At 43.7% G+C, this 22,240-nt stretch overlaps 1 protein-coding gene and 1 long non-coding RNA gene across 2 annotated transcripts in view; one reads left to right on the top strand and one right to left on the bottom strand.

The window, feature by feature from the left end:
• Positions 1-22,240, bottom strand: part of LOC119446365 (isocitrate dehydrogenase [NADP] cytoplasmic-like) — a 342,750-nt gene that overhangs the window by 17,474 nt on the left and 303,036 nt on the right. The window lies entirely within an intron of this gene.
• Positions 2,655-20,653, top strand: LOC125942479 (uncharacterized). The gene is made up of 3 exons (XR_007465140.1): positions 2,655-9,034; positions 13,930-14,062; positions 20,568-20,653. It is a non-coding gene; the product is annotated as an uncharacterized LOC125942479 (long non-coding RNA).

Genomic DNA, 22,240 nt, shown 5'->3' with positions numbered 1-22,240 from the left:
TCGTTCACTTGGTATATACCAAAATGGGCATGGATGGATACCAATGTTTGACTGACATGAATGATAGGCCAATGACATCAATAACATCACATGCTCGTCAGTTACGTCACGATTAACGATAATAAAATTACGTGTGGCGCATACCCACAATGGATATGCCGGTATGAGCCAGGGATATGCAGGAATTAGCAGAAACTTGTGAAAATTGCATCCGAAACGCCAGTCTGGTACCAGCGCAGGGCAAAAGAGGCGCCCCCACCCCACAAGCGCTCGATTCCTGCTCACTTGTGCAAAAATAGCACAAGAATAACATAAGGGAAACATCGGCACATCACTGCTTCGCACTTCCCCAGGTTCCACGTTAGTGGAGCTGCATTAGCGCTGGATTTGAACAACACAAGCGCATAATTTGAATCCAGCGCCAATGTAGCTCCAATGCTGCTCAAATCCTGCGCTTGGGTAGGTAAAACCAAAGGTGAGTTAACATAAAGGAAACACCGGCGTATCACTGCTTCGCACTTCCCCAGGTTTCAAATTAGTGGAGCTGCATTAGCGCTGGATTTGCACTACACAACCGCACGATTTTCTTTCTTAGATTCTTGACTTCCCCTCGTACATTTGCTCGCTGGCTTGGCCCCACTCCTCGCCTATCTTCAGTCTGTAATATAATTAAAACGTGTCATGAGAAGCAATGCCATTCCTTTAAAGCCGAAAAAAAGGGACGTCCTTAGCACAAGGAGAGAGTTTTTTTTTTCTAAACGCCGGGGATTCCTTTCATAACTTGGGTTAAGTGGCACCGTGTCTTTCAGGCATACGTCGATGTCGCCGCCGGAGACGCCGCCAGGCCCGCTCTCAAGAAGAGCCTCCGGCTAAATGCCTTGGGAGTTGAAAGCCTGAACGTGTACTGGACGTTGCAAGATCCCCAGACGGCACGGCACTTTTCAAAGACCGTTGAGTGGTTCAGGCGTTTCTCGCAAAATTGTGTAGCGCTGCGGATCTTTATTTTCGTTTTCGTGTCACCAAAAGTTAAGCAACATTAAAAGCGCTATAATTTCTTTTAGGTTTGTTTATACATTAAAAAATTTGTTTATACACTGCCACACATATATGTTTAGTTTTAAGTTGTTGAGGAGCGAAACTGTGGCAACGTTTGCGCCGCTCGATATGGCTGCCGTTTTGTGTGTGTGTTTACATGTTTCAAACTATGTGCAGTTCGCACATATCAAATGGCAAAAATACTTTATTGAATAATTAATAACACTCATATTGAGTATTTCTAGAGCGTTCGGGTTTCATTTGTGCTTTCTAACCGTGAGTCCGACGTCATCGCCAACGCGCTCCTCAAGACACTGTCCACTTCCCGTTAATTCACGTCCACGCTAGCGGCAAACATACCGACGGCGAGCGAACCCGCCTCCAGTGCGGTAGCCTATGTGCCGCGCGAGACGTGACCAAAGAAGACGGCAGTTAGGCTGGTGCACCGCCCACCGCAGGACTGACGGGTCAATCGACGACAGCGAAGCTGCGCGCCTCCACCACCAGCGACGCAAACATCTGCTGCAGTTTCTGTTCCAAGCAAAACGATTTCCGCTAGAGGCAGCGATGCGTAAATTGTACATTTTATGACAAACGATATCCACTGTCAAACGTTGGATAGAGAGAGAGAGAAAACATTTATTTGGATCGTGTAGGTCGTTGATATTGAGGACTAGTGGGTGGTGTCCTCATTCCAGGACTCTACTGGCCATGGCTGCTCGACGTATTTGCTGGATGAGAGCTTCTTCCCGCCAGGGTATTGCCGGTCAGCTGTACCTCCCACTGCTCCAATGACGTGCTAGGCATCTTTAAGTGTTGAGGTTTGCCCCCGCACCCCCACGAGATGTGAAGATCTCAAACGTTAAACACGTACCAGAGCTCCGATAGTTGTCGAGCTCAGCTGCAGTACACGGCCACCGACGGCAGACCACCGGCTCGGTTGTGCTCGCATCGCAGCCGACGGCGCCGCTAATATCAGCGTATTTTCTTCTTTGTGTACAATTATTGCGAAGAGCGGCAACAACGGTAATAAAATATTGCGGCTTGTGAGCGTCGGCGATTCATTCCCAAGCGGCCTCCGCTTCAGCTTTGAAGTGACCCGGAGAAGGCCTATAGCGACAATATCGGCGCTGTCGTGCGAGCTGCGGCGGTGAGGCTGCCCTACAAATGGGCCCCAGTCTTATCCTCTCTACGGCAAGGAAATCTCGCCGTTCGCGAGCAAAAAACCGCCGTCGAACGGAGGCCCGCGAATGGCAAACGGCGTGCGGCGAGTTACCGTGCCGGTAACGTGGACGCGTAATTCATTTTCCAGGGCAGCTGGGCCCTCGACTGTGGCGCCGCCGCTCGGGAGAACTTGAAACACGGCGGCGCCTCGGATCTGGGCACTTTTGCTCCCTAAGGATCGCCTTTGCCTAGGTACCACGCCGGATACGCCGCTAGGTCCATTCGCCCCTAGCTACGCTGGCTGCACGGCTGCACAACTTGAAACACAGCCGCGATGAAGACGCGCCTCTGCTGCATTTGTTGCGCTGCCGTGCTCTACAGTCGTGAAACGTGTTTTCTCTGTCGCGATGGGGGCATATGAACACCCGATAATCGCAAAGTGGTGAGTGAAACGTTTTAAGTTTACGACTAGGCGTGGTGGTAATAGCGCATCTTTCGTTTACGAAGCATTGAAGTGAGTTTCATGACCGCAGACGGTTGTAAAAGCTCTACGCCGCCATGCCGATTTCGCCTACGTGGTGCAAATTCATAGCGTTTCTGCGCGAGTCGCAGGATAGGAAAGTCGTGCACACGCTCAGTGAAGCTCGCTTCGTTAACTTCGTCGCACGGTGTTAGTCGGTTGGGTTGTGGGGGCGGAGTCACCCTGTTGGCCTAATGCGGTGGGGCCTGTTGGCTCAGGTGGTACCGTCCCTCAAAACCTTACTTCGTTTTGTTCGTGACGAAGTATTTCTTAGTTAATTATAAGCGGTCGCATTTGATTACGCTAGTTTGTCAGTTGAGAAAGGTGCCATAGAAATGACTTATTGCGTTCTAGGTGTGCTTCTATACAATGTATTATTTTTGTCGTATCTACTTGCGATATGAACAGCACACGACGCAGGGTAAGGTTCTGCGCGAGTCGGAGGATAGGAAAGTTGTGCACACACTCAGTGAAGCTCGCTTTGTGAACTTCGTCGCACGGTGTTAGTCGGTTGGGTTGTGGGGGTGGAGTCGCCCTGTTGGCCGAATGCGGTGGGGCCTGTTGGCTCAGGTGATACCGTCCCTCAGAACCTTACATCGTTTTGTTCGTGACGAATTATTTCTTAGTTAATTATAAGCGGTCGCATATTTGATTACGCTAGTTTCAGTTGGGAAAGGTGCCATAGAAATGACTTATTGCGTTCTAGGTGTGCTTCTACAATGTATTTTTACAAAAATTTTTACAATGCTTCTACAAAAATTTTATTTTTTGCTTCCGAGCAGCGCCAGGAGCACCATCGATTTTTCTGTGTAAGATAGATTTATGCCGCTCTCCTGCAATTATGCATTAGTTATGCAAATGGGTTAAGGCGACATGAACCAGGAACCATGCTTGCGATTCAGTTTTTATGAGCAAAAAATGTTGCCTATTATTTTATGGTAATGAAAAGAAAAAATGACTCATATATAGTACACATGTAGTTACTGTGTATTTTTGACCATGGAAAATAGACATTTTAATTGCAGAAAACTTTCAAAATTATCAAAACCATTGAAAAACCTCGACACATTGCTTCAAGAGGTGGACTGTATTTCTCACCATCTCCAGTCACTAACAAAGTTTCACTAAATTTAATGATGCCATCCGCCCTTAATGTCTGTAATGTATTTGTAGACCATCACAGACCATTTATAGACCTCTTGCCCATGGTAAAACTTGCACTCAGAAAGAATGGACACAGGTAGTTTAAAAACCTTGGTTTTACATTCACTTTTGCTTTTCGACTTTGCCGTAAGCCCAGCAATAACCTTCTTACTTTTATTTGGAGGGTTGTTTGTTGCTTCTCTTAGCTTCTAGAAATACATGGCAGGCCCCAAGCTATCTTCAACGTAAACATTGCTGACATTTTCATTTTCTTACCTATTCTGCACCAATAATGGTTCGAATTAAAAGTATACCTGATGCAAACAATAACCACCACCAGATTTCTTCTTTCACGGGGAAACATATCTTTGCTGTCCTCCACAAAAGAACCCATAACTGCTTGCTGTATCATGATAGATCGTGCAATTACCGCTTGCCTCACAGAACCACTCAATTGTATTTCTTGATTGAAACATTGCAGAAGGTTAATAACGAGTACATAAACATTTCTGCATTTCTTGTGTGCCAATTTCAAGTCTAGAAATTGAGGAAATGTCTGTATAATTTTTTGCTGTGACGAGCTGCCAGTGTACACATTTAAAGCAAAAATAACTAACATTATCTCCAGTGCTAAAGTCACTATTAATTTCTTAGCTAGATAGGGCATAGATTCTGGGTGAATATGTAGGATTTTCTTTTTGATTCTGTTATGCTAGAACTAGTTGTTGATGCTTATAATTTATGATGCACCATGCGGTAAGGGATGCCATAAAGTTAGGCCATGTTCACTGTGTGAAAGGCGAAAAAGAAAACCTTTACTTATGCATGTACCCAGCTGTGAAAGTGCAGTTCAGCAGTCGCCCCATGGAATTGGATCCAGCCCTATAGAAAAAGTAAAAGCTGGAGAGCTCTATTTTATTTATTTACAATGTACTTCAAACATCAGACCAAACAGGTGAGATTTTATACATAATAAATACAAAAATAGAAGCAAATGTTATACAAGGTGTAATCCAGATCGGAAGTACATTTAATAAGTAACAAAAGGAATTGAAAACACGTGGCAGCTTAATGCTGAAAGAGCACGACATGCGTATTTTCTAACAAGTTTCTCAGTAGGTATGAACACAACACCTAATACATAACATTTTAATAAGATGTGCACTTGTACAAAATACCACTTCATAAGGTAGCAGTAACAGTAAAATATAACAAACAACTCTGCGACTAGTAGTTGTTAAATTACCAAGATTGTTTGAGGGGCCCTGCAACGCACCAGGGAAAGCTTGTTGAGCAGCATTGATGGCATCGCCTTGATGCTGTGAATTTGTCTGCTTTGTAGTCTGAATGTGACGAAAGAGTTTCGCTATGATGATTAGTTCAGAATGTAATGTGCGATTTACCTTTGCACAATATTGTGGTTACTGCGAAAAAATACCAAATAATAACCTAGAATAAATAGATAGTTGCAGGACCCTCTTTGAATGCGTGCTCTAACAAAAGCAAAATGAAAAACAGTGAATATGCATCTATTTTAGAAATGCTGAACTTGAAGCATGTTTGAAATTGGTTGCAGTATCTGATGCAAAGTTGTCACTTCACATGGAGCTCCACTCGCTTATGGTGCATGCGGAAAAGATTGCACTTTTTACAGTGTGCAGCCAAGTTGCAACTTGGCTGTGCACTGTAAAGAGTGCAAATGCTCTCTGCAACTAGATAGCACCAAAGTCATTGGCACAGCAAAGATGAAAACAGAGCGAGAAGTATGGGAAGCACTTGCAATAGAAAAAGGAGCGCTTAAGCACTTAATCACGCTCATCGAAGCTGAGGTCGAGTTTTCCAGCGCCAACAGGTGCAAACAAACTCCGCTGTTCAAGCCCACCGCATCATCACATGTCATCACTTTGTCATAGCTTGTATTTCACACCCCTCACCATGTATATAAGAATGCCCTTAGATTTAGATGCACGTTAAAGAACCCCAGGTGGTCAAAATTTCCGGAGTCCCCCACTACGGCGTGCCTCATAATCAGATCCTGGTTTTGGCACGTAAAACCCCATAATTTAATTTTTTTTAAAGAATGCCCTCTGGCGGCCTCAAGACTGCTAGAGGGGGGCATTAGGATTAAATTTTCATAATTGCCGGCCTGTGGTCAAGTGTAATCCAGTTGCTTGCTTCCTCTTCAGGCTTCTAGAGATGCAGTTCAGCCACACCTCCCGTGTTCCAGTTACTTTTGTCTGCATCAGTACATTGCTTTGTGTGAACATTACAAATTAAATGAAGTTGCTGAAATTAATCTGGAAATCCAATATGGCCAAATCTGCTGCAGTGCATGTCTGAAGCTTCAGTGAGGGGCTCTTCACAGCAAAGAAGGCTGGATACTTGTTATTTTGCTCCTGGTACATTCAGTTGTATGGTGTGACTCAGCATATGCACACGTTTTGCTTTCCTTATTTTTCCATTGGTTGGCCGTCCAGGTGCTATTCGTCCAGCACCTCTAGTCAGGCCAGGTCGGCGCCTAGCCAGGCTTGTGGGTTGCACTTTTATTTTCCTGCCGCGCCTTCTGCTTGCCATACAGGCAGTCTTGAGTGCAAGCAATGCGGTACGACCAGCACTGCTTGTGGTGATTTTTCTTAGTTCACCTACAGTGGCATCCAAGAGGGCAGGATAGGATGCATCACCTTCTGACAGTCTGTGCAGTCGTCGCAGCTCCTCCTCAAGTGCCCTGTATTTGGGCTCGAGGTCCTGCAAGAGGTGTTAAATAAACACCAGCTTTATATTTATTACTTTGTTAACAGACAGTAATAGAACCGTTAACAGCTTATGTGAATACCTGTTATACAGTGCTGATAAAGATGAATGTTGAATGAAGCTGAGGACTGAGGAAGACACCGGTTAAATTAGTGTTTCTCCTGCTCACTCATTTCAACCTTGGTTCTTTGTTTAGCAGTCATCTATATTTATCAGCACAAAATGAACCAACTAGCTCAGCAACAAGTAATTTTCGAAATACTTATCAGAAGCCAACAAACAATGACACCAAGAATAACATAGGGGAAATTACTTGTACTTATTAATTGAATTAAAGAAATGATAAATTAATGGAAATGAAAACGGATGAAAAAACAACTGTCCGCAGGTGGGGAACGAACCCACGTCTTCGCATTACGCGTGCGATGCTCTCACCATTGAGAGCTACTGCGGAGCCGTTTTCCCATGCGCTTTCTGGGGTATTTATGTTTTACAACTAGAACTAACCCTAGGAGTGTTAGCCAGCGTGGCTCACAAACCTAGGGGCGCATGTGGAACATCCTTTTTTCCGCAGGCGTCACGAGCACGTGATCTTTTTGGGTGATGGATACTTGTTATTTTGCTCCTTGTACTTGGTCTTAATGCTGCTTTGCTCTTGGTACATTCAGTTGTATGCTGATATGCACACGTTTTGCCTTCCTTACTTTTCCATGGCTTTCTGGGGTATTTATGTTTTACAACTAGAACTAACCCTGGGAGTGTTAGCCAGCGCCACCACTCACAAACCTAGGGGCGCATGTGGAACATCCTTTTTGCCGCAGGCGTCACGAGCACGTGATCTTTTTGGGTGATGGCAACTGTTCAATAAACCCACATATGCTACCTGAAGGCATCGATGTTGCCGCATTCGAGCCATCGCCCAAAAGATCACGTGCTCGTGACGTCTGCGGCAAAAAGGATGTTCCACATGCGCCCCTAGGTATGCGAGTGGTGGTGCTGGCTAACACTCCCAGGGTTGGTATATGATATCTTCTGATATGATTAATAAAAATCGGACCCCTCGGTTCCCTTCTCGTTTTGGAATACTTGTTATTTTGAACATAAGGCAATTTGAAAAAAAGTAATATTTTCAGATGTGACTCATCTTTTATTGAAACGAGTTTTCATGTGTCAAAGTGTACTTAGGCTTGAGTAAGATGAAGATATGAGAATTTTACCAGATGCCTGGGAACTTGATTCATTACAAGAATGTGTACAAAGTGCTGCAACAGTGGCAGAGTTTGCCCGTTGCTTAATTATTCTCGTAACATGAGGGTGGCACAGAAACCTAGTGTGTGTCTGGCAATAATTAAAGAAACCTGAAACCCTGAAATACCTTTGTAACATTTTTTAACTAATCGTAGAAAGGCCTCACTATTAAAATATCTTGTCCCACAAATCTCATGTTGCAAAAATTTGTTGAATCCGTCGGCTATAGGTGGAGGAATTGCATTGACATGAGGCTTTCTTTCTCTTGTCTCCACTAATGCACTTGAAACTTAACAGTGCAAAGATAAAATGATTTTTCTTTCTTGTCGGTTGGGTTGTGGGGGTGGAGTCACCCTGTTGGCTGAATGCGGTGGGGCCTGTTGGCTCAGGTGATACCGTCTCTCACAACCTTCACTTCACTTCGTCATGAAGTGATGAATATATGCAGACGTATATTTTTAATTTATTAAACTGAAAATTCACCATTATGTATTACTGATAATGTTCTTGCAATCGTGAAATCTGCCAATAGCATTGGTGGACCAACTACTTTCGATGACGCCGCATGACAACATTGCAGATGCGAGAGCAAGCGACTGTTCACTGGTTTTTGACACAAGATTGTAAATCCCCTGCTGCATGCAGTGCAATAACAGTTTGCTCGCATGTTGACAGCAGCCTCATAACAGATCAGCAACATTTTTTTACTATGTTTAAAAAGTAATTCAGGGCCCCGCACATGTGGTAGGCGGTAAACAAGAGCAAATAAAACACCTTTAACTTTAAGACATTATCCATAAACGTGATCTTAATTTATGACAGAGCAATAAAATTATGTACCTGAGGCTGCTGATGCAGGTCCAGAATTGTTCCTTCTGACACTTCTGGTCCTAGCGCACATCCTGCACCCTCCTGACCGGACATTTCAGAGATGGTAGATGCTTGCACTTTGCAAGGAACAGGAAGATCATCATCTTGCGGTGCAGCACCCATGGGTAGAAAGAATTCCACCGGAAGGCAGTTCGTTCCAAGGGCCAGCTGCGCCAACTGCTGGCAGTCGTGAGGGGTCAGCAGAGGACTGTTGGGAAACAATCCACCAAACTCATTCTGGACTATTGCCTGGTGCTTGCAAAAAGCTCCCTGGTGACCTGCGCGGCAGCTGCATAGCCCCAGGTGAGTGTTCACCTCGTACATCATGCTCATTGAACTGCTGGGCACACTGTACATCCCTTGTCCATGCTGGACAACCACGCTTGCTGGGTGATTGGCCGACCTCTCCAGCAGGTGGTCAAAGCGAATGCGGTGTAAAGGCTCCCTTTGGTATGCATGACGTTGGAGCCGCATCTTAAAATACGTCTCCCACTCTAAGATGATGTATTCAGTCAGAGCAACTGCATTATATGCCTTCGTTCGTGACAGAATAATGTCTTTCAGAATACGGATAGATGCTTCAGAGTAATTATTCGTATTCTGTCCTCTTGTCAAAAGTCCTGTCCGGTACAGCATTACCCATTCTTGTTGGCATTGAAGGAGTGACAGCACCCGCTGAATGTAAGGCCCATGACCCAGGGTGCGAAGGTCTGTCAGAGCTGTCTCAAGTGCTGCGTCATCCCTTGCATAAAGGATCTAAAAATGAAACAAATACTGAATCAGTTACACCTAATAAACCTTGTCATCACCATTCTACTTTCTTAGCTGTGCATAAGTGCTATAGCTGCATTAACGTAAGACAAAGCTTTTTCTCTATATACAGGCTAGCACTTACACAGTATTCACAATTTTGGCAGGAAGTGTGTCTATAATAATGTTAAAAATTTTAAATCTTGTAAAATTAGCAAGGTGCCTACTGTTTATTATAGGTAGGCTCCTTTGTTTTTGATTTTTTGTAAAACTGGATAATTCAGAATTTTTTTCACCCTGAGCACATTATCTTAATCAGGTTAAACCCAATCCCCCCCCAAGTTTGCCCTTTCGTAAAGGATAGTAATAAATGCAGGTGTTACAATACAAATGGATGTTGCCCACTTTGTGTAAGCAAGTGGTCAAGATATATTCTATTAGTAATACAGTGAAACCCTTTATAACAATACGCTTAGCACTTTGAAAATGCTTTGTTATACAGATCACTTCATTGTAAAAATTGTGCACCGGAACGTTCACAATACAGTAGACCCATTCAGCTCTCATTGGTATTGTTTAAGTACGTTTGTGTCCAAAAAGTGACTATTGTGTGTGTTAATAATTCGTAAGAGTTACCAGGAACGGCTGCCACACAGCAAAAACCTGATTTATCGCGTTTTTTCCTCTTGAAGATAACACCAGATTTTTACACCCTCCCCTAATTAAAAAAAAAAAACTTGACACCCCAAAAAGAAAGGGCCCAATATTAAAGTATTTCATAACATTACTTCACCTGACAGAGGATGGTACATTACACATGTGGTACTACATGCCACTTGAAGTACCATAGATCCATTCCTTAATTTTACAGCATGCCTCTATATTTTGCAAATTCAGGGAATTAAAGGTTCTTAATTAGCGTAATGCGTAGGATGGATAACCGGGGGACCATTAGAGTTACAGAATGGATACAAAGAGAAGGGAATTGCAGTCGAGGACGGCAGAAAACTAGGTGGGATGATGAAGTTAGGAAATTTGCAGGCGCAAGTTGAAATCGGCTAGCGCAAGAAAGGGGTAATTGGGGATCACAGGGAGAGGCCTTCGTCCTGCAGTGGGCATAAATGTAGGCTGATGATGATGATGAATTAGTGTATTACATTTAGACACTGCTAAATCACTCAGATGAGCAGACAATGAAATTTAGTAACACTTTGAGCGAGTGTACTTTGCATCGCTGAACGTTACTAGGCCCAGAACAGTTCTGAATTTCATGTGCCTGTTATCACCGACATTGTGGCTAACCAACAAAGCTGTAAGTTTCAGTAATTCTCATATATGATGACATACAAACATACAGTTGGGAGCACTTTTACAGTCATGCACAAATGAAACCAAAACAAGAAATCATAAAGCAGAACACCTTTCGCAAGTACTAACTCGAGAGCGCGATTTCACGCCGCTATTTCATCATCATCATCACCAGCCTATATTCATGTCCACTGAAGGACGAAGGCCTCTCCCTGCGACCTCCAATTACCCATGTCTTGCGCTATATAAACGGTTACCAAAGATGGTATAAGCCCCCAATAGGCGTAGAAACCATAATCATGATATTACATATATTGCTGAAATTAAAAACAAAAAAACGTGCCCAAGCTAGCCCTAGCTTATTTGTATTTCAACTGTCCATGACTGTACATGTAGAGTTGTTTCAAGCATAACTTTCAGTTTTTCGCAACTTTCATAACCAAGCAATGTACATGACAGCTCACAGCATCGGCGCATAATCGTTAGACAACTAAAGCTCAGTCAAACTACGACTTCGATGGCAATTAACTGGCTTAAAGGGAGAAGTTTCCCAGTACGTACTTTTCCTTCATGTTGTGTTAACATTGTACTAATATGTAACATATTATTCAGCAACACTAGCTGCTTCACTGCAGAACATTAGCTGCTTCACCTATCACCTACCATTACACATTTCACGCAAAGGTGTGGTGTGCATTTGCTAGGCTTCAGTATCTCCTCCCAAAAAAGTGCTCGCCTATCTGGATTACACTGTTACGTGATGTAAGTCAGTTTGTCATTCAGATGTAATTGCTTCTGTGAAAGGAGGATGTTTTGTTAGTATGTGTATACACGTATCGCAGGGCTGCATCAGAATATGTTGCAAATCAGTGCTTGGCCTGGAACCTTCTTCACCTTTGTTTTCTATCTGTTTGTGCTGTTATACTTCATAATCCTCCATAGCTACCTGTAGGTAATTTTGGTGATCATTGAGGATGTCACGAACGATTACAAATGTATTCACCACTGGGGTAATCTCGAACAGGAATCTATTCGAATATGTACTCACTACTAGTGATATTATTTTACTGTAACATTTCTGTAGCTGTGGAGAAGTCTTGAGTAATATGCATGTATTCTTCCCTTACTTGACATAAGTATGTTAATGGAAGTGTCATGTGCTGAATTGTATTAAATATGCTTGTCAAAGTTACTGAAACCAGCAATGGGGTATCTTAAAGCCACCCACCCATTTCTGCATCTTAATATACAATTAACGTCTCATGATGCACTGCAATCCATATACAGGGTGTTTCAGCAAACACTTTCAAAATTTAAGGTTGCCTATGGCAGATAGCCCAATTCTACTTAATAAGGTGGTTATTTACAAATTGTAGCTGTGGAGTTCGCAAGGCGATCCACTTGGAACGAATTCTCAGGATGACATCAGTTTCGAGATATTAATTCCCGAACTTTGCAGAGAAATGCATTGGCCTTCCAGTAAGTGTGTGCTTCAATGCAAAAAGCGACATTTTGTTAAGAACCTAACTGGAACACCAATGCATTTCTCCGTAAAACTCGGCAATTAATATCTTGAAACTAGTGTCATCCCGAGAATTCGTTCCAAGTGATCACCTTGCGAACTCCACGGCTACAATTTGTAAATTGCAGTATGGGCCACCAGGTAATTAGTTCAAAACTGAATTAGTAAATGTTTGTTAATTATGCATTTCAATTTTTTGGGTGAGTAATGTCCGCCTCTTCGAGTAGACCAGCTCATTAAGTACAATTGGGCTATCTGCCACAGGCAACCTTTAAGAATTTTTGAAAGTGTTCGCTGAAACACCCTGTATATGAGCTTTTTTTTTCCAAGCCACACTAGTAGTAGATCAGTTCTCACATTTGGCCATCCAGTGCATTAATAGGGTGCCGTCTTGATGCAGGAAATGCCCGTTTGGTTTGCATACAAATTATATAGCGCCTGATAAGCCATCAATATTTGCATAATTTGAGATGGTGCTCATTCTAATTTTGTTTTATTGCAATTTGTTCTTCTGATGCCTGCCTGTCTTTGTCACTGTTTTGTAATGAGCTATTATCAGTTATTTGCATCGTGGCTGGTGAAAGACGACCTAGTTCTTTTTAAAATGTGTGTTGTTTACCATGTTTCATGTAGTAGTATTGCTCTTCCTTTGGTTTTTCCTTGGGTATATACCATGATTGTTCTCTATTCCATTGTTGTATTTTGCACGTGATATTCTTTTTTTCTAACATAAAAAGATCATTCTCTTTGCTGGCAGTACTTCTCAAATAGATAACATAAAACAGCTATATTAACACTCCAAGCGAATTTTCACCATTGCCATGATGTTCCAGGTATATATAACTATATATATGTATATATTTAAATAAAATAAACAAGCACATTTAAATTCTCCTGGGGCAGTATTGTGCAAAGGACCTATAGCACAGAAGCCCAATGCTCTGACCATTAAACCAGATGCTTGCCTCGGCTAGTGAAATAGCACACCCTAAAAATTTCCCTCGTGCAAGAGATGTATCGTAGCTGCTAGGGCACGATTCATTTTACCCAACATGAGTTGCCTTGCATGCTGCGTCGTGCCAATATGTTGCTGCATATCTTTTGAACACAATTTCGGGAGTTGTTGCACATCACTGTCAGTGCTTTGCCTTTGAAGCAAACCTGCCAGTTTTTTCAACTTGCCATGCTTATATTACAAACGCACTGTACTGTCAGCCTATGGTTCAGCACTTCGCTGCCTGCCACACATTTTGGTCTTGCACAAAGCCACTCTTGAACACAGGCACTCAGCAGACTGATGGTGCCATATGGTTCTAGCTGCAGACTGCTTGTTGAAAAGTATCCATAACATAAAAGCTTAGTGGTTGGAGAATTTAATTTGGACTTCAGCATGAACAGATACACACAACACAAGCTGACAGAAAAACTAGATGAAAAGACTTAGGTGTCCCGATTCATAATATTTGCCTTGGAGGTAGAATATGTTGCCTTAAGTCATAATTTGCATTGCAAAACACATCTTGGAACTTTTGCAGATACTCACTGAAACTTTGCATTACCTTTTGAAATGCTGTGATCAGTAGACGTCTGTCATCCCTTGCTACATTATTTCGTGCAGCTGTAATCCATCTCCACTCAGCTTGCAGCACGTGAAAGTGACAGAGCAGCTGGCGAGCAGAAGGCCAACTTTCATGCAGAGCATCCTTCTCTGGGCGGGAATTATCAGTCATGAAAGCTGATGGTGCCTGCATGTGAGAGAAGCGTTATTAGGTTAGAGCCACGAAGTAAGATAAGACAGCAGACAAGCTCTACGCGTGCCGCCCTGCCGGTTCCGCGCTGCCGTCGCCACTGGCCTCCGCCACTCGGCGCATGCGCACATGGAAGCAAGCTGTTGAGTGTTTTCCACGGGCCTCGACAGATGTCGCTACGTGATGACTAATTCAGCGTTACACGGTTTGTCCCGAGCGAATGCGTTGCGTGGCGGCGGATTCGGCGCTCCTGTTTCTTATTCTGTGGTTATCGCATACTGTAATTTCCGAAACTGTCTAAGCTCTAAGCTGCCCGTGCTTGTAAGCCCATTAGAAAGGAAAGCATCCATACGAAATGCTTTGCAATTCTAGGATGTTGCACTAGTTATCAGTCCGATTCATATTTTCCCAAGATGGAATTTATGCAATCGTTGTAGAAGTAACTAAAGAGACTATGGCAAATCAGTTCTGTGGAATCCCGCAAGGTGGAGGAAGTGTCACGAAAGGGAAAACAATTGTCATCCACCCGAATCTCGCATGAAGCTACAAAGGAAACCTGTACAGATTTCTCAGAAAGGAAGCTTCGCAGTTGAGGAAAAATTTTTCCTGTTGCGGGATTTTACAGCGTCCGCATGTAGAAAAACTCATTGGCTGTATGCTGTATGTGCGAGTGAAAGTGGCAAGGGACGCGCGCTTTCACGGGGAGTGAACGCGCAGCGGAGAGAAAACGCGACTTCTTCCATCGTGCGAAAGGCTGTGGGGGGACGGGAGGGAGTGAAGGTAGGCGACATTTAGCTGCGGCACCAAATGCGTATCTTGCGACTGGGCGCAAGGGTGGGGGCTCGTGTGGGGACTCAATTACCCACACGAAAGGAGGAAAGCGGGAAGGCAGCGCGGGAGGGAGGGAGTACAACTTTTGCTCTGTGAGCACTTAACTGCGTATTTGTACTTAGCGCGGTGACGCACAGTCGCGCGCACCGTATCTTGAAAGCGATCTGCAACACGGCTTCTACCTTTGTATGCGCTGTGCTTTCGCCGCTCAGTTTCCATTGAAGCGATAGACCACATGAACTTTCGCTTGCTGCTGCTGGCGCGCTTGCTCATGCCAGCGTTTTGACAGCGGTTGTGTGCAGTCATCGAGTGTGATCTATTCATGTTTGCATGTGCACGCTGACACCATCCTTATTAATTCAGTTAGTAAGCGAATGTGTCTAAGTTTATACAGCCGATAAAAGTAGTATCCTTACTCCGTATAGCTTGCTACTAATTTGCTATCACAATTGATGCTTCGCAATGCACAGAACTGTTGTCGACAGCAGTAGCGTTTTGCCCGCATTCGCACTGAATGCGTGCGGCATTGGTGACGTGTTTATGGAGAACGCGCCAACCTTTGCCATACACCCTATGGCGGTGTACCGTAGCGACCATAAGGTCATGGTACCTGTGATCACTAAATAAATAACCACCGGATCATATATATTTCTCACTCTTTAATAGTTCAAATAATCAATTACACCATCACATCTTAATAGTCATAATTGGAAATACATAATTCCCACCATAGTACAGCTTCGCTGGTCTTCCATCTCCACTCCAGTGGAAGGGCTAACAGTTTTTTTTTTCTTTCTGAGAAACCCGTATGGGTTTCCTATGTAGCTTCGGGCTAGATTACGGTGGATGACAATTTCTCCCTTTCATGATACTTCCTCCATGGACCTTGCGGGATTCTACAGAACTGATTTGCCATATTCTGTGTTCTTTTGCTTCGAGTTGTCAACTAATTCACCTTCGCACTGCAGTCTGCTAGCCTCCCAGTTAGCTTATATGGTAAACCGACCGTCCTGGGAAGGCGAGTTCGAATCCCGGACCAGGACGAATTTTTTCTCAACTGTGAAGTGTTCTTTCTAAGAAACCCGTACCAGTTTCCTTTGTAGCTTCATGCTAGATTCCGATGGATGACAATTTTTTTAAATGCAAAGCATTTCCTGTCAGCGGCTCTGTCCATCCCTCCCGCGGCGTCCCACACCCCCACAGCGCATGGGCGTCCCCTCCCCCTCTCCTACGCTCCCCCCTTCTCTCCTCTAGGAATTCTGTATGGAGCGGCGCTCGCGTGCCACACCCCCACAGAGCATGCGCGTCCCCTCCCCCTCTCTCTCCTCTAGGAATCCGGAGCGGCGCGCACGACAGGTGGTGCGACAGCTGCATACTCCGCTGGGGGCGCCACGGTAGTTACGCGGTATGAAAATAACGGAGCGTGCGCGCCAAATTCTCTCTCCTGTGCAGCGCCGCGATGAGCGCTCGGGACGAAACCATCTCCCGCTCAAGCTAACCATCTCCCCGCTGCTTTGCATCCACACATGGTTCCCTTTAGCGGGAGATGGAGTAATTTTTTCTTTCAACTAAAGAGACATGAGCACTTATTGTAGTCAGTTGCAACCTGAGAATGCTGCTGCAAAATCTGCTTCAAGGAAGTCTGTGGTAATCAAGATCTTAACACTGACTGATTTGCCCTCATGCGGCATGTATGTTTGTGTCTTAATTCTAACTTTTCACGCACGAGCAGCTTTCATGCATCATCCAATCACTGCAGATTGTCTCCCTTCTCACAATGCATGTATACATACTCAAGCCATTGTTATGTTGTAGTGTTGTGCTCTTTGCTTGCACTGAAAGGTCTACAGCATGCTCCTAGGTGAGGGTAGTGCCACTTGCTTGTGCTAATACAGTCGACTTCTGTTAATTCGACCCTGATGGGGCTGATGAAATTGATCGAGTTATCTAGTGAGTCAAACTAAACAAGATGCAGAAAAGACTTCAAGACTGCTTCATTTGGCAGTATTTGCATTGATTCTAACACATCCTCAAATCGAATGTGCATCCACTATTTTATGGGTTCAAAATAGAAAACTATCGTAGGGATTAACAATAAAGCTTTTCAAATAGAAACCTATTGGTACCTGAATTTTTAGAAAAAAAATGCAAGGGCTAAATACATGTTGCACAGTGCCTGTCAGTTTCCTTAAATCGGCTTTGCCGTAGTACAGCTGTGTTGTGCTTCAAAGCACACAAACGCCGCAAACGCGGTTTTTGGTTTTTCTTGAGAAAGACAATAGGAAGGAAAAAATTACACCATCTTCCCGTAGGGGAACCCTGAGTAGTATGCGAAGCAGCCATGGGGTCGACTCAAGTTCGCATTAGTTTTCAGTTCGTCGTTTCCATTAGGTTGAGGTACGTAGCTACCGTTATATTTACCGTGTGTTGCGGGAGGAGAATGGGCGGAGCGCGCGTGCGTGTCATTATACCGCGAGCTACAGTCGCGCCCCCCAGCGGAGTATGCAGCGCCTACTGTCAGGCCTCTAACCTAAGCTGCTTCGCATTATCGCACGCGGAGCCGCAGGTGTTGTCATTCGTTGCACAATCCGGAAAAGAGAGGAGCGTCGGAGAGGAGGAATGCCGAGAGGAGAGGAGGAATGCCGAGAGGAGAGGAGATGAGACAAGGAGAGGAGGATGCGTCGGAGAGGAGGAATGCTGAGAGGAGAGATGAGACAAGGAGGGGGAGGAGGATGCGCATGAGCAGTAGGGGTGTGGACGCCGCACGGCGTATGGATGGATGGAGTGACATAGCCCCGAATCTAAAAAAAAGTGCAGGCTAGAATTGGGTAAATACTGTAATCAGACATTGGCAAGCTCCTGTTATTGCTTGAAAATATTCCTAGGACAGGGCAAAAATAGGTGTTTTCGATGAGTCATGACATGTGGTCAATGTGTTCACTGTCCCCTAAGTTCTGCCAAGACATGCTACCACTAGAAGGGTCGCTATTGGGGTCACCATAGGAGTCAGGCGCATTTGCACTGAGTGGTGAAAATTCTTACTTTTTAATTTCAGTTTTGCAGGCTAAGCGTAATATGAAGCATCCCACGAATGAGTCCCACTTTTTGGCCCATTCTTGAGTGCTGCCATCATGCTTTGAACTTGCTTTCAACACAAAAGACCTGGCAAATGCAGCTGCTAACAACAATAACATTGCCTTTTTAGTCTGGTACACTGTGAGTAAGAACAGGCTAGCTTTGCCATACTTGCACTTAAGTTTTTTATATAACAAACACCAACATCAGTGAACAAATAACCATACCTCTTTGCCGCCGAAGCATGATGGGCATCTTTGTTTCAGCAGCTTGAATGCCAGGCTGTATCCCTCACGACTTTGGGAGCTATGTATAAGTGCTGCAATGGGCACAGCGCCAGCCTTTGTGGCTGTAAGCAGCACCGTCGCAGTGCTGGCAGTTTCATCGCAGGAGGCGGTTGAGTCGACAAAGATCAACTCGCATGCTGACTCCAGGAGCTGGGCACGTTGCATAATCGGTGTGACAATGACTACTGCCCAGTTGTCATCCGCTGTACTTGTGCTGACAATAACCCCTGTATGTAGAGATTGTTGAGTGTTAATTCTGAAGAGAGGAGGAACATATGCTACGCAGAATAAGCAGCAGTCGAAATCGCAAAGTGATGTTAATTAACATGCTAATATAGATTTAAGCTGCAGGGCAAGCTGTTCAATTGAAGTAAAATAAAAAAATTGTCTTCATATTTGTTACCAGTTGGAAATAGCCACTAAATTATTATTGTTGCTCTAAAGTTATTATTGATGTTTCACCGTTCAGTAGCTGGACATTGGTCTGCAGGGGAAACTGTACATCAGGTCTATTAATTTTGAGTGCCTGGGATTCTCTAACGTGCATTTCATAAAAGCAAAGCCATGATCCTTTTGTGTTCTAAGCCAATCAGGTTATAGCCAACATGGCTAGGAATAAAACTAATCACCTTGTACTTAGCAGCAGAATGCCCATAGCCACTGAGCCGCCACATCTGTTTGAAACTGATACTTGTTGCTGTTTTTGTCATACACAAATGTTACTAGATTCTGAAGTATTGAGTGGCTCTTGTCTTGAGTGCTTATGTCTCTCTTATGGGAAATTACTTATACAGTAAGAATAAAGAATCTGCTTTTAAGAATGCTCTTTTCATTTTTGCACTCTTGCTCTAGCTCTGTCTGTATGTCTAAGTTAGCTGTAGATTTAAGCTCTTCAGTGATAAAAAGTAATCTCACAACAGCAAAATGAGAGTGGTGTTCAGCCAGTTATATTTCACAAAATGTGCTATCCTCATTGAGTGCAAGTAGTCAGCGGTTGAAATAATTCATGTTTTTAGAACTCAACCAGTACTGGAGTATGTAAACACATCCATTAAATTGAGTCAAGGTTACCATAAAAATAAGTAAAAGTTCTTTTTAACAGGTACCTCAGCAGAAAATCGGAAATTATTGCAGCATTTTAATAAAACGTTTTTGTATTGAGTGTAACTGACAAGCAGCATGATTTATGAGGAAAAAATAGCTTTAGATTAATGCATACTGTGAGGAGGCAAATAATTTAAAAGCACACTAAAGAGAAAAGTTATTTCACCTGTTTTAGTAAATTACCCTTCTACAATACCAGAAAAGCCGCTCTTGCCATGAGAAGTAATTTGGTAAATGAGAAGCCGCAGAAACGAAAGATGAGTGGCAACGCCATCCTAAATTTTCAGCACTAGCTCATCATGGCGTCATAGATTTAGATGGCACCTCTTAGTGCTTAGTTAATTGTTCATCAATAAAAATTAGTACATTAAATTCTGAAGGAGCTAAAGATAGAACTTGGCAAATTTTGCATACTTTTACTGAGCCCCCGAATCCCAATTACAGCAAAAGACCTTGAAATCTATGGTGCCACGTTGATGTATCGGCTGATGTAGATGTTTCAGTGCGAAATTCATAAAGTAACTTTCACCTTTACTTTCTCTCCTAATTTTCAGCCTATTGTAAAATTAATGAAAATATATTTTTTAAGAGTGCTTTCTCAGTCTAAGCTGTTTTAGTGTTTATTTTTAGCGTCTCCAACTTGCAGAAATATTGATGTGTGGCTTATCGTGCTGAAAAATGTAGCATTGCAGTTGTATAAGTGACTCATGCTAAGGCAGGTCCACATCATAAGCCAAAAAATTTCATTTGAGTGTTTTGCTTACACGGGAAAAAAATAAAATAAAGTTAAGCAGTTCACCAATGCTTGTTCTTCCATAATCTTTGCTTAAGGGGCCCCTCAGTAGGCCCCATTGCAAATTTCAGTTATACACTGGAAATTGTAAAATGGTGTCTAGGAAATGTTCTGCCGACATTTTTATACTGGTTCATCATTCCAGCAGGCAGAAATTAAACTTCCTGTTACCATACTGGCAGGAGGTCAGTGTTGCTGTAAACAGACACTCTCTCCCTTTGCCTAAGCTAACGTTCGCAAGCAGTATTCCTTCCCCGTCTTCTCCCATACTGGATCCAGTGGATCGCATTACATTTACATTGCGAATCCGCCTCCTCTTTTTGCTGTGCTCCCAGTTGTGGTATTGTGTGTTTTGCATTGAATGATTTACCGAGATCGAATGCCATGAGATCACATGCTATAATTGGTTACTTTGCAGGTAGTGGGTCTCATATGGAGGAATCTGTGCATGTGGCCTTGGCTCTCACTCGAAGTACAGCTCACATGAAAAATGCGGTGCGTTGCCTTCTGCTTGAAATTTTCACTTTCATGCCTCACAGCCGTTCAATACTTTGCAGACACAATCATCGCCGCACGATCTATAAGCTGCACTTGTGTGCAATACCAAAACCTATCGGGGGCCCTTTAATTGTGCAGCATTGCTTGCTCTGATAGTAAAAGCACTAGTACCACAATTATTAGCAGGCAAATAAATATTGAGCAGTAGTACATCAAAATCTGTGCACATGTAAAGGTGGGACGTGCCCCTAGATGCATTATTAATATGGAATTGAGTTTATTTCCAACAATGTGTGGAAGTATATCTTATCATAAAATAGGGCCAGCCAGCCATTGTTGTGGCTGGCTTAACTTTGCATTTTTTTGTGATAGGCTATGTAATTGATAGTAAAAAGTAGACATCGCAAGAACACTTGGGTGGCTTGCGCAAGTCATGTCTCGTTAATATGGGCACCCCGCAATATGGCAGAAATTTTTGGCGATAGGTCTCTCACCATCCAATCCTGCCCTGTTAATATTTAATATAGAAACCACATTCCGGACTACGGATGGCTATTTTGGGGATGAAACAGGCAAATATAGGCATTCTTGTCTGGTTATTATGGACATGGGTCCACTTTACGTCTTTATGCAGGCATTCATGACCTAAGGCATTCATGCAGGCATTCATGGCCAAAGGGCTGCTCAGCAAGTCTAAGCCAACGCATGGAATTTCAAGCCACCGTATTCATGGAGAGTGGAAGCGTGGATGCAGCCGCCGTTGCAAGTGGTCGGAAACATCTCGCGGAATTTCTTGCTCAGTATTCTCCCGATGATATTTTACAACTTCAGTGACACTGGCTTATTCTAAGATTGGGCCTATCTTCAACCCTGGCATCTAAACCTGTGGCTGGAAACAAGCGCAGCAAAGAGACAATCACGGTAGGATTCTTGGGCAACGCGAGCAGCACTCACAAGTGGAGGCCCATTGTTGTGGCGAAGGTGGAGCGACCACGGTGTTTTGGAAAGACATTTGACCCGAACATGTAATGCTCCTACAGTTGTAACAAGAAATCACGAATAACGGGAAAGATATTTGAAAGCTTCCAGGCAAGATTCGACCGCTTTTTGAAGACTGAGAAAAGAAGGGCTGTTTCTTTTTTGGAACGATTATTCCGTAATCTTTGCGTTTTTGACCTTGATTCGTTATGGACGACTCACATTATGAACAATTTTACCAGGGAACGGAGGCGTCCATATTAATGAGACATGACTGTATGTTAAATCCTATATTCAACAGCTCACCTTGGCTTTCATAGTGTGATGCCTTCTCTTGCAGTGTTGCAGAAGGATTTCCAGGTGGCCCAAACTGATTAACTCTCCACTCTTGGTGCCAGCGGTACACAGCGCTTTGAATTGGGTTTACGCTCCCATTGGCAAGTAGCATTGGCCCATCAGGCCTTGCTGAAAGTAGGCTTTCATGGTGTCGTATGGCTGCTGAAGGGGCTAAGCCAGCTTCAAAATATTTCTGAAATGTGGCCTTTGTCTCTGGACTTGCTCGCAGCATTCGTAGTGCTTCGGCAGATTTAGTGGCGTGACTGTGCGGCATTGTCA

The sequence above is a fragment of the Dermacentor silvarum genome, chromosome 1 (genome assembly GCF_013339745.2).
Source record: "Dermacentor silvarum isolate Dsil-2018 chromosome 1, BIME_Dsil_1.4, whole genome shotgun sequence".
Taxonomy (NCBI): Eukaryota; Metazoa; Arthropoda; class Arachnida; order Ixodida; family Ixodidae; genus Dermacentor; species Dermacentor silvarum.
Note: the sequence above shows the minus strand (reverse complement) of the source record. Positions and strands in the feature narration are given on the sequence as shown.